General features: G+C 35.4%; 1 protein-coding gene across 1 annotated transcript in view; it reads right to left on the bottom strand.

Moving 5' to 3' along the window:
- GRIK2 (glutamate ionotropic receptor kainate type subunit 2) overlaps nucleotides 1–13952 on the bottom strand; it is a 1061838-nt gene that overhangs the window by 821489 nt on the left and 226397 nt on the right. Inside the window, exon 6 of the mRNA XM_038554811.1 lies at nucleotides 5817–5870. The gene's annotated coding sequence lies outside the window, so the exon portion shown is untranslated. The remainder of the gene's footprint in view (nucleotides 1–5816; nucleotides 5871–13952) is intronic.

The following is a 13952-nucleotide window of genomic DNA, read 5'->3' as shown; positions in this document are numbered from 1 at the left end:
AAGAACAAATTGATAAATTAAACTCCATCAAAGTTAAGAACTTCTGTTCTTTCAAAGACTCTTTTAAGAGAATGAAAGACAAACCATAGACTGAAAGAAAATACTAAAAAATCAAACATCTGATAAAGAATTTATAACAATATATCATTTAAAACTCTTAATAAATAAAACTCTTAAAAATGCCCAATAATAAGAAAACAATCTAAAAGAAAATATACAAAATATTTGAGCAGGCATTTGACCAAAGAAAATATATGGATGACAAATGAGCCATCTATATGTAAAAAGATAGTCAATATCATTAGTCATTAGAGAATTACAAATTAAAATCACAGATACCACTACACACATAAGGAATGGCTAAAATTAAACAAAACAAAACAAAACAAAACAAAATAAAACCCTGATAACATCAAATCCTGACAAGGATGTAGAACAATTGCTTGTGGTAATGTAAAATGGGACAACATTTTTGTGAAATGGTTTGGCAGTTTCTTATTAAATTTAGCAGGCAACAATCATATGACTCAGGCATTCTATTCCTATGCATTTCCCCAAGAGATATAAAAGCATAGGTTCATTAAAGTACAGTGTGCAAATGTCTTAGCAATATATTGATAATAACTGAAAAACTTGGAAACAATCTAAATGTGAATAGATAAACAAATTATAGTATATCCATAAAATGGAAAACTAATCATAATAAAACTATTGATACATGCAACAACATGGATAAATCTAAATAGCTGAGTAAAACAATGTGAGTGAATAATGCATACTTTCATTTATATGAAATTTTAGAAAATGTAGACTTATGTATAGTAAAAAGAATCAGATCAGTGGTTGCTCATATATAGGGATGTTGGGGGAAGGGTGTGAGGACCCAGAGAAGTATGAGAGGGAAGAATTACAAAGGGGCATAAGAAAAACTTTGGGTGTTGATGAAGGAAAGGTTTATTATCTTGATTATAGTATCCTGATTGTGATTTCATAAATGTGTGTGTGTGTAAAAACTTACCAAATTATACACATTAAATATTGTATGTCAATTATACCTAAATAAAGTTGTTTTAAAAGTATATAGTAAGCATTATACTTAAAAAAGAAATGCTACATGCTTCCCCTTTAAGGATCAGGAATGAAAAGAAATACCCCTACAACTTGCTACTGATCCAACCGCAAGAGAAATCCTAGAAAACTCTGTAAGAAACAAAAAGGAATAAAAAATGCATGATTGAAAAAGGAAATATAAATATTCCTTTATTTGTAAAGGATGTCATCATTTAACTAGGGAGAAACAAAAAGCCTCAATAGAATCAGCAGAGAGGGAAGAAGGCAAGAAATACACAAACTTAAAATCCTGATAAATAACACAGAAGATTATGTAAATAAAATAGAGTCTTTCCATGTTCTATAAGGGACATCTTAATAGTATATAGATAGTAATTTTCCCAGATTTATCTATATCTTCATTAAATCTCAATTAAAATCCCAGTTATATTTTTACCTAATCAATAAATATAAACTTTTCATAAAAGAATAAAACTCCATAAATAGCATCATTTGTGATGTCAGGGATCTAAAGAATTATCCCTTGTTGTAAAATAGATAAATTAGATAGAATAGGTGTTCACAATGGAGTACTATGAGGCTTTTGACACAAAGAACTTGATTTGCACATAGCAATATGTTGGACCTTAAGTACACAATGTTTAAAAAAAAGTCAGAAAATGAATGAGATCTATAATTTAATGCATTATGAGCAATAAAATATACATACACTCCAAAAGGCAATTCTTGTTTTTCTGGAACACATGTAAGCAAACAGATACATATTTAACATATTAGAATAGTTGCCAGTGGTAGGGAGAGCATGGAAGTGAGAAGTGAGGAATAAAAGCAATGAAGCAATAAAGAACAATCATGTAAACAAAGGACAGTAACTTGTCAATAACTGAGCACTATGATTAATTCACCCTACTGTCCCTAAGGTCTTACTAAAACTAGATAAAGTAATTCAGAAGGAAACAGGCCTTAATATTTGGATGTTCTTGGAAACTAGCCCTTTATCTGATATGTCATTTGCAAATATCTTCTCCCATTCTGTAGGTTGTCTTTGAATTTTGTTGACTGTATCCTTTGCTGTGCAAAAGCTTCTTATCTTGATGAAGTCCCAATAGTTCATTTTTGCTTTTGTTTCTTTTGCCTTCGTGGATGTATCTTGCAAGAAGTTACTATGGCCGAGTTCAAAAAGGGTGTTGCCTGTGTTCTTCTCTAGGATTTTGATGGAATCTTGTCTCACATTTAGATCTTTCATCCATTTTGAGTTTATCTTTGTGTATGGTGAAAGAGAGTGGTCTAGTTTCATTCTTCTGCATGTGGATGTCCAATTTTCCCAGCACCATTTATTGAAGAGACTGTCTTTCTTCCAATGGATAGTCTTTCCTCCTTTATCGAATATTAGTTGCCCATAAAGTTCAGGGTCCACTTCTGGATTCTCTATTCTGTTCCACTGATCTATGTGTCTGTTTTTGTGCCAGTACCACACTGTCTTGATGACCACAGCTTTGTAGTACTTATTAAACTCAACACCAAAGAAACAAACAATCCAATCATGAAATGGGCAAAAGACATGAACAGAAATCTCACAGAGGAAGACATAGACATGGCCAACATGCATATGAGAAAATGTTCTGCATCACTTGCCATCAGGGAAATACAAATCAAAACTACAATGAGATACCACCTCACACCAGTGAGAATGGGGAAAATTAACAAGGCAGGAAACAACAAATGTTGGAGAGGATGCGGAGAAAAGGGAACCCTCTTACACTGTTGGTGGGAATGTGAACTGGTGCAGCCACTCTGGAAAACTGTGTGGAGGTTCCTCAAACAGTTAAAAATATACCTGCCCTACGACCCAGCAATTGCACTGTTGGGGATTTACCCCAAAGATACAAATGCAATGAAACGCCGGGACACCTGCACCCCGATGTTTATAGCAGCAATGGCCACGATAGCCAAACTGTAGAAGGAGCCTCGGTGTCCAACGAAAGATGAATGGATAAAGAAGATGTGGTTTATGTATACAATGGAATATTACTCAGCTATTAGAAATGACAAATACCCACCATTTGCTTCAACGTGGATGGAACTGGAGGGTATTATGCTGAGTGAAGTAAGTCAGTCGGAGAAGGACAAACATTATATGTTCTCATTCATTTGGGGAATATAAATAATAGTGAAAGGGAATATAAGGGAAGGGAGAAGAAATGTGTGGGAAATATCAGAAAGGGAGACAGAACGTAAAGACTGCTAACTCTGGGAAACGAACTAGGGGTGGTGGAAGGGGAGGAGGGCGGGGGGTGGGAGTGAATGGGTGACGGGCACTGGGTGTTATTCTGTATGTTAGTAAATTGAACACCAATAAAAAATAAATTAAAAAAAATAAAAATAAAAATAAAAGTAAAAAAAAAATAAAAAAAAAATAAATAAAAGCAGAACATTTATACAAATGAAGCATGCCATCAAACATCAACATATAAAGCAGATAACAGTGTATCTCCTTGGGGTGAAACTGCAAATTGGCATAAGGAAATCTGCTTGCTCAGCCTACTCTTGATCTCAGTATTTTTGGCCACCAGGGCTGCACAGGACCACTAGTATAAGAGGAAGAAGCCTGGGCTTTTATCAAGCAGCTATGGCTCTCCATCCTTGCTGTTTACTTACTGGCTCTGTGACCTTGGACAAGTCACTTACCTTTTATGAAACTCAGTTTTTTTGCATTTGTAATGAAGATTCCTGTCTTGACTGAATTTTTAAGAAATAAAAACTAACAATACATGTATAAAAATAAAAAAAAATAAAAAAAAATATTTGGATGTTCTTTCTATGGTCAATATAAATGTAGTGACAAAAAATTACATTGCCTTCATTACAGATAAAATAATTCTACTTTATATTTGTTTTCTACTGCTTCATAACCAGTTATGAGTATGTCCATGGTCAGGAGTCCAGGCATAGCTGGGTACCCTACTGGGTCCCCTGCTCAAGGTATCACAAGGCTACAATCCAGGTTTCCTCCTGGCTACATTCTCATCTGGAGGTTGGACTGGGGAAATATCTACTTCCAGGCTCATTCAAGTTTGCTGACAGAGCTCAACTTTTTTGTGGCTGAAAGAATGAGGTTCCCATTTTTATGATGGCCGTCAGCCAGAGCCCACAGAAATACACATACACGTGCACACACTCACACCATAATGTAATCATGGGAGTAACGGCCCATCACCTTTGCCATATTCTATTGCTGAAAGCAAGAGAAAAGTCTTACTCATACTCAAGGGCAGGACATAAATATGGGGGCCACTCTAGAGTCTATCTGCCACATGTATGAACAATGTTTATATAATCATATTACTATAAATACTGTTTATTAGCTTTTAAATTTTTAAACTCAATCTACAAAGCAGTGTTAATAAGCAGTTTATAATAAGAGAAATGAAAAATATAAGAAGATATTCTCTAAAGCAGTTACATAAAGGGAGAGTATGCTACTTCAAATCATAAAGATAACCTCTGGAAAAACAAAATGAAACATAACAAAAAGAAAAGTGGGAAGGAAGTGAAGAATTTGCTGGTAGTTTCGATGGAACAAATTCTTCATCTTTAAAAAGGGAATAAATATTGTTGATTGGTAAATCTAAAAATTAAGCTTCAAGTACACTGTTTAAATCGGAATCATTAGAATTAAAAAATGGAAACCATTAATTCTTGATGGTGTGGCACAGACCAAGGGTGGCAGCAGGGAAGAAGGAAGACTTTTAATTTTTCCTTAGACCGTTGTGTACTACTTAATTTCTTTTGCTATAGGATTATTTTCATGTTAATTTTAAACTTGTTTTAGAAATAAGATTTTAGGAAATGGGTGACAATATTAATTTCAAATATAAAAGCTAGAAAAGACTATAAAAATTATAAATACCATCTTTCTCTTTTTTTATAGCCACAAAAACTAAGACATAGAGAAATTCAACTGTTAACTCTGAATCATCCAGCTAACTCTAGATAAAACCTCAGTCTCCTGGTTCCTATATAATACTGCTCAAATATTTTTAATCCAAAGGCCTAAAAGTTGGGCTGTGGGTCCCACTTCCACATTATTGGTTCTGTGCCAATAATTTGCTTGGGGCAAGTCATTAACTGAACTTCGTTTTTCTCATGTATAAACCTCATGATCATGTATAGATCAGTGGTTTTCAACTTCTTTTTTTTTTTTTAAGCAGCAAAATTTAGTTTTCAAATGAAATACTGGAGTCTCAGATTTGACAAAAGTTCAAAACAAAGGGGAAAAAAGTCAAACCTGAGCGTCTCTGGTTGAGGTGGGTGGTATGAGTGCTTCAGGCTCTCAGTAGCCCTGACAGATGCTCTTTCAGATGTCTAGGGTTCTTTGGTCCTTGCATGTGAAAACTATCCTGCTATATTCTGAGTATGCTGAGTGAAAGGGAGGCAGAGTCTGCATTTCTAACAAGTCCTCAGGCAGCACTACTGTTGCTATCTCTTAGCAAGTCACTAGATGATCTCAATGTCTCTTCTCAAGGATCACAGGAGATTTTATCTTTGTTTTACTCCTTAATACCCATTTTTATGAACCTATTGACAGTAGAGGCCAATCACAAAGAGCATTGCTGCCTCCCAATTACTTGTGAAGAAGCTTATATGAACCATGGAATCATCACTGAAGTATCAGAGCACAGTGATGGAGAGCATAACCTCTGAGTATGACTGACCTGGACTCAAATATCCATTTTCCCACTTACCGGTTGGGTGACCATGGCAATTAACTTCATTTCTGTGGGCATCAGTTTTCTCACCTGTAAAATGGAGATAAAAGTGGTGCCTTCTAGGTTCTTGGGAGGATTAGAAATGATATTATGCTTTAAAGTCCCTAAGACAAGGCCTTGAATGTAATAGACAGTCTAAATGTTAATTATTAGAGGAAATGTAGAGGATATTTTAAAGAATTGTTTGTAAGACCTTAACTCTAGTATCAAAGTATATACATGTATAAAGAATCCTAACCTGTGGTTGGAAGACTCAAAGCAAATTTATAATGTACAGAGAGCAGGAGAACACTGAAGCTTAAGCAGCAGAAATAAACTATATTATTCTCACCAGGGTCCTACTGACTATTTATAGGCTATCAGGACCACAGTATCATCATATCACTCTCATTATTCAATATATTGCCAGAAAGGATGGTTCATCTAACATGTCTTTGTAAGAATAATTGTAAATAAAATACAAAGCAAGAACAGATTTTTTCTAAGTTATAATTAAGTCTTACCTAAAACATTGATTCCTTCTCCCTAGTTTTCTGTTATTTTTTCCCCTAAAACTTTAATGTTGTAAGAAAAAATATATATCTCAAAACCATCCCCCAAACTGAGTATTAACACTTTTTCCATCATATCATGTATATTATTTCTAATATCTCCCTGTAGCTCACCATACATAAATTATAAAAATATTTTTGAAGATTCTACACCACAGAATTCTAGATTTAAAAAGAGATTTTTTTGTGTATTTTTTTTACTGGAGTTCGATTTGCCAACCTATAGTATAACACCCAGTGTTCATCCCGTCAAGTGCCCCCCTCAGGGCCCGTCACCCAGTTCCCCACCCCCTGCTCCCCGCCCACCTATATCACTTTACTGGGAAACATACTCAAGAACATTCTGGTTCTTTCTGATGTCCTTTGAAGTGGCACTTCCCATGACAGTATAATTCATTACATGGGGTAGCCTAGAAATTAAGTGATTTGGGGCCGAGGCATTTTGGCAGAATATTGTGCAAAGATAATCTATCAAAAGGTATTTTCACATTAACCTGCAATGATCCCAGTGTTCCAGATGCAGCCAAAATATACTTCCAGGAAGTTTAGCTGTGAATAGACAGCCAATTTAGAAAATAAATAAAAAAACTTAATCTGTTAGTAGAATGTGAAAGAATAAAGAAACAAAATGCTAAAGCTTTATCAAATGACTACTGAATAAAGGTTGCACATATTTTCAAAAATAAAGATTAATCTATTAAAAGCATGTATAGAGCAGAAGGGCAACAATGCAAGGCAGGAAAGGAATTTGTTGAGTCCCAGATAATACCTAAGAAAAGGAGGTGAAAGATGATGATAACCCACAGTTTCCAATAAAATGTATTTTGTTTTTCATATTCAAAGAGTAACAAGTTGTCATTTTTAAAACCTCTAGATTGAAAGGCATGTGAACTGATTTTGTCCCCAATTTTACCTCTGAGTTGTATGACCTTTGGTTAAGTCATTTAATTCTCTGAGTTTTGACTTCTTCATCTATTTAATGAAATTTATTTCAACTATAATTTTATTATAAAGTAATAAACATATTGTTTATTTTATGAACATGCTATATTTATGATATAAATATAGAAAAATTATAAATATAAGTTTTCTGTATTTGTTCTGTGCTTATTTTTATAACCCTTTCCATACCCATTTTTACTTGGCACCAACCTTACACAAACTTAGAGTAACAAAATTTTAAATGGTTAACATAAACTGCATTTGAGAAGGACAGTGTGTGTGTGTATGTGTGAGAGAGAGAGACATTAAATTCAAACCTGAGAGAATACATATGTATTTAAGATACAGGAAAAATCCCTCTTTATAAAACAAACCTAGGTTTAGTTTTATTTAGTTGCGTATTTCACACTGCCACTTCCTACAGCAGGAGGAATGCAGCTTCAGGATAATCTGTACAGTGCCTGCCATGGTCTCACAGGCATTTTGGGGGTTATGAGGCATCATGCCCATTAAGATTCTTTCTTCTCTAAAGAATTACTCTTCCTTCTCTTCCATGACATTTCTTCTTATTTATTTCCCAAAAGGCATAATGTCTTCCCTGTGGTGGCACTCAATAAACGTTTGTGGAATGGAATTGAATGCTAGCCAAAATGTAACCAGAGTAAAAAGCGGTTTCTCCTACTGAAACTCTTTCACCCAGTTTGGTAAACTCCTTTCTCTTACTTTAGTGTCTCGGTGTTCATCCTACCGACAAAGTGCCCTGTCTCTAGTTGTCAGCCTGCAACCTCCTGCAGCTTAGCCACCTGCTTCCTGATACAGTTAACCAGCACACACCTCCCACACCAGATGGCTCCCTTCTCCTGTCTTTGCTTGGCAGGAATTTACAAACATTTCCACGTGTCCAGACTAGGACTAGGATGGGCATATCCAAGTATTAAGGCTCTGTATGAGTGTTAGCAGAAGAGGCCCAAATAGCCTAAATGAATTTGGAAGAGCTGTGTTTCTACACCATTTTGCATCCTTTCTAGGTTTATTTTGGATGGGGGAAGGAATACAAATACTGTTTCGCTCTACTGTCTTCAGAATTCCTTACAAGTTTCCAGGTCCACTCAACAAGGCCATATCAGAGAACTGAAAAGATTTCTTTAAGTTTCATATTTGACCTTAAGATTTTGTGTAACTTGATTCCAATACCACGGTGATTGTGATCTTGAGATTACAGATGGTATTCTTCTTTAGGGCAGCTAGAATTACAGGTTTGAGAGAGGAAAATGTGTGGAGAAGGTAAACTTTGCAAGCTGCTTGGAAATCAAACTAGCAGATCATTTATACAGGCTATCAAAGCAAACTTTTCCAATCCACATTTCAGAGATGCTTATCACTTCTTTCTTTATTTCGACTTAAATTGTTCAAAAGTGAACACAGTTGTCAAAATGAGAGTATAAACACTATTGAGTTGGAATGAAAGAGCTTTACTTCCTCTTGGTGCATCTGTTATGGAGCTGAAGGAAGGAATTCAGTCTTCTTTCTACCCCCCTTCCACCGATTACATTTTACAAACTATGGCACAAAATTGAGCTGGCAGTAGAACATAGCAGTCTTAGAAAGAACAGAAACAAGAGTTTAATCCTCTCCCTTTCTACCAACCACTTTCCTTCACTGAAAAATCATGATATAACCAAGCCAATTAGCTCAGTTGGTTGGACCCATGCATGATCTCAAAATACAGCCAGAGAATAGTGAATCACTAAGGTATACCAACTAAACTCTGCTGTGGTCTTAGGTCATGAGGTCTTGATATTTATGATATTGCAGAGCCTAAGCTAACAACTACAGAATAAACTAGTAATTTGTCTATAAATTTAGGCATTGAAAACTTTACTGATAACATTAAAAAATTGTCAGCTTGCCCCCACTTTTTTTTCTTTTTTTTTTATCGGAGTTCGTTTGCTAATGTATAGTAAAACACCCAGTGCTCATCTCGTCAAGTGCCTCCCTCAGTGCCTGTCACCCAGTCACCCCATTTCACTGCCATCAGGGAAATACAAATCAAAGGCCCCACTGTCCAGTAGCATTCCTCGGGTTGTTCAGTTGGTTGGGTGGTTGATTATAGTAGAAGTCAAAAGTGGGTTTGGATGATCCTTGGCAGTTTCTCGAAATCACCAGGGCCACTGCATACAAATTCTACCTACAAGTGTATACTTGCATATCCCATGACCTCACAAAATTATCCTCCGCTCACTTGGAAAATGAAATGAAAAAATCGGGAATGATGATGTCCTTGAATATTTCCACTCCTACATATATTTTTATCACCTTGAAGTAAGAACCATGGCAAAAACTTTAGGGCCAGACAGTGTCATAGCTGGTAGGAGGGAGGAAGACTTGCAAATCCATCATTTTCTTAAACAACCTCCTTTAATTCAAGGAGATCCTTCCTTTCAGGATAGTTACCACTGAGCCTCAAAGGGTTAAAACAGACACTGTGAAGGTTCCTAATACTTGTGGCTGCCTCACTCCTGCTCTTCCAGTTTTTTGTCTATCTCCATTACTCCTCATATGAACTAGTCTAGCATAATGCTCTTTCTGTGGACCAAAGGTCCTAAAGCCAAAAACCAAAAGCTTGAAGAAAAAGAAAGTAATCAACATAAACATCACTTTTCAATCACTTTGCTTGTTTCTCAAAGCATTGATGCATTCATTTTTATTACTTTCCTAAATTGCTCTCAAGAAATAGCTGAGGAAAGAAGTCAGGGAAGAAGGTAAAGAGGAAAGAGAGAAGACATCAAACTTAAAGGCTGGTGTTCTGAGTAAACGATATGTATGGCTGCCTACCCTGTGTCCTTTCAGAAAGATTCTTCTGTCCCCACAAATTTAATTACCCCACTAGTTATCGAAAGTTTAAAATGTCATCATTTTACTTATGTGGATTTGAATTAAAATGCTGGCTCCTATTAAAATACAGTTGCAAATCTTGAGAAATCTTAAATAAATGATTTATGAGACCCATTCATAAAGGCAATTTTGACGGCAGTAATGGAGAAAAAAAAAAAAAAAACTAAGCAACCTGGGGATGGGCTTAATAAAAATAAAAGAGAAATAGAAAAAAAGAGGGAAGAAACTATACAGAAAAAGTATTGGTTGGGGGTAACTGGGTGGCTCAGTCTGTTGAGCATCTGCCTTTGCCTCTGGTCATGATCTCATGATCCTGGGATTGAACCCCCAAGAGCCTGCTTCTCCCTCTCCTTCTTGCTTATGCTATCACTATCTCTGTCACTATCTCTGTCTCTGTCTCTCTCTCAAATAAATAAATAAATAAAATCTTAAAAAGAAAAACAAAACATATTGGTTAGCCTACTATGGATAAGCTGTTACTGTCCAACTTGAGGTCATCAGTTTAGCAACAGAAATGTTATCACAGGTCATTTTCATTCTTTGACATTATTTTCCTTCTCTCTTATAGAGTCATGGTGAAATGTGCAGACTTTGGCATCAGAATATCTGCCTTGAAGCCTGGCTCTGCCACTTAAGCTCAATGTAACTTTGGGTATATCACATAATCCCCTCTGGTCTCAATTTTCTAATAAAATGGGTAGAATAGTGCCTATGCCTATGAAGATTAGTGATATGCAAGACCAAAAAAATTTTAATTCAGTACCTGATCTAAAAAAGTGCTTATCATCATCATTATCATTTGAAAATACCATGAATAAACACAGAAATTGTTTAAGAAAATTAGGTAGTGAAAAGTTTACTTTTCTAAAGAAAATATTCCCATTTAATAATCATATTCCTCATAATTAAGCTCAAGGACAAATTGTGGCTTGCTTATCTTGGATAATAACAGTTCTCATTTATTGAGAAACTACTAAGTGTGAGGCACGGGGTTATTTACTATGTACATTCACATTTAATGTAAGATATAGTATCCCCTACAAAGTTTCAGTTATGCAAGATGAATAAGCTTTGTACAACATAGGGCCTATAGTTAACAATACTGTATTGTATACTTAAAATTTTGCTAAGAAGGTAAATCTGTTAAGTGATCTTACCATAAGAGAAAAGCATGGATATAAATAAATAGATAAATAGATAAACAAATATATATATATATATATATTTGTATATGTATATACATATACATATATATACTTTTAGAGGTGATAAGTTTATAGCCATGATTATAGTGATAGTTTCATGGGTATATACTGTCTCCAAACTCACTTAGTAGCATACATTAAATATGTGCAACCATCTCTCAAAAAAAGTGCTTTAGAAGAAAATAAAAGGACACAGTACCCTGGAGAAAAGTCAATTTTTCTAAATAATCAGATTTTTAAAATTCCTTTTAATACAGCAATTTACCTTCTAGGAATTTTCCTAAGGACAAAAGCCAGACCCATGGATAGATAGATATTTATGTACAATGTTCATAGCAGGTTTGCCTATAATTGTCAAAACAATGGGAAGAAAACCTGGGTACCTAACAATATAGAATTGAGTAAACATAGAATGTTTACCCTTCTGATGAAACACATTTATTTCAAAGAGAAATATTTAATAGTGTGGGAAATTATTCAAAATCTGTAGGCAAGGAAAGCATTTTATAAAACATAGTTCACAGTATTATTTCACCTATATAAATATTAATACGTAGTATCTAACACAGAGCCTAAATCAAAACATACTTCATAAATATATGTTAATCCATAGAACAAATGCAGTAAGGATTTCTAATGTTTCCAGTGGTTATATAGGAGTGAAGGGATTAAAAGTGATTTTTGATTTCTTATTTATATTTTTTGAGTTTTCCAAATTTTATATAATGAACAAATATTACTTTTCTGATTAAAAAAAATTCTGACCATTTCAATAAGTAAACAGTTCTAAGCTCAGCAGAAGAGAAGCAGTTATAAGAGACGAGAATGAAAATCCTACAAAGCAGGTAAGCGAAGGCTTTCAAAATTGAGGACAGGAATCAGAATCTGGGTAAATTCTCTTCGCAGGACAAAGGGCTACTGCAAGCTGTTAGTATATGCAGCAGACATGAACCAAGAAGTAGGTATTAAAGAATCCTACCTACCTGGACATTCACTGATAACAAAAACATCAATGGCTACTACATCTCCTTAAAGTACATAGACATTTTCCAGAGCATTGTTCAATCCCCCCTACACAAGATCCCATGTGACCAATTCATTTTAGAGTTTGGTACCAAAAGAAACTTTGTCTTCTCTGAAGAGTCACTGTAAATGAAATCCACATACCTTAGTAAAAAGAGTGTGGCTCTGGGTCAGAGTGCCAGATTCTAAGCAGCACTCTGCCACTCATTACCTTAGTGATCTTAGCAAAGCTACTTTCCCTCTGTAGGCCAGGTACCCTTATGTGAAAAATAAATGTTAGAGTAATAACTACTTCATGGGCCTTAATGAGGACTAAATGAGACAGTACACGTATAATAGAAACCACTCATTATTTAATATCACCTACTTTTATTATTGCTATCAGATAATGAATTTATATGATACTCATTCTTTCCTATTTGTCTTGGGTTCCAGGCATTCTCAAATAAAATTTAATCTTCAATGATTCTAACTAAATTAGTCCTCGTGAATATTTACTTACTTACTTTGCTTTTACAAGATTTTACAATGCTGGGCAGCCTCGGTGGCTCAGCGGTTTAGTGCCTGCCTTCAGCCCAGGGGTGATCCTGGAGTCCCGGAATCGAGTCCCATGTCGGGCTCCCTCCCTGGAGCCTGCTTCTCCCTCTGCCTGTGTCTCCGCCTCTCTCTCTCTCTCTCTCTCTCTCTCTGTCTGTCTCTCATGAATAAATAAATAAAATCTTTAAAAAAATCAGTCATATAATTTGCTTCTCTCTCCTCCTCTGAAGCCAACATTGTTCATGCTATTATCACTTCATACCTGGACTAGTGTATCAGTCTCACATCCATTTTGCCCACCTCAAAATCATTCCCCATGCAACTGACAGAGTAGTCTACTTAACTTGTAAGTAACTGTCTCTCTACTGTTTTAAATCCATTCATCTTAGACAAAGTACAAAGGCTTGCACTGACCCAGAAGACCTGAAGTGCTCTTGCCCCTACTTATGGTCTCAGTCTCATTTCACACTGTTCTCTCTCTTTTTTCCTCTGTCTCAACTTCACTGGTCTCCTCCCAGTTGCCTGAACCTAATACCAAGTTCTTTCTCATCTCAAGGCTTTTGAATATCCTATCCTTCTGCCTAGAATACTGCTCCATCTCTCTCCCTTTTTAATATTTAATTCTCACCCATCCTGATTTCATATCAAACAAACCTTCTACAGAGAACCCTTCTTTGCCTGCTCAAGTTTGGGTCAGATTTTCCATTACACGCTCTTCTAGAACCAAATATATTCCCTTGGTAGCCTATTCTGTGTTTGCAATTACATGATTTTGACATTATGTGAATAGTTTCCTGCCTGCTACTATACTGTAAATTTTATACAGGCAAAGACCATTTCTTTCTTGCTCAGCAGTATAAATTCACAACCCAGCAGAGTCCATGGTATCCAATATCTATTAATTGAACGAATGAACAGCATATTTTACTCATCCACTTCTTTCCAGTCTTACTGCTTCT

Source organism: Canis lupus, chromosome 12, assembly GCF_011100685.1.
Source record: "Canis lupus familiaris isolate Mischka breed German Shepherd chromosome 12, alternate assembly UU_Cfam_GSD_1.0, whole genome shotgun sequence".
NCBI lineage: Eukaryota > Metazoa > Chordata > Mammalia > Carnivora > Canidae > Canis > Canis lupus.
The sequence above is the reverse complement of the archived record's forward strand: the minus strand, read 5'-3'. Positions and strand labels throughout refer to the sequence as shown.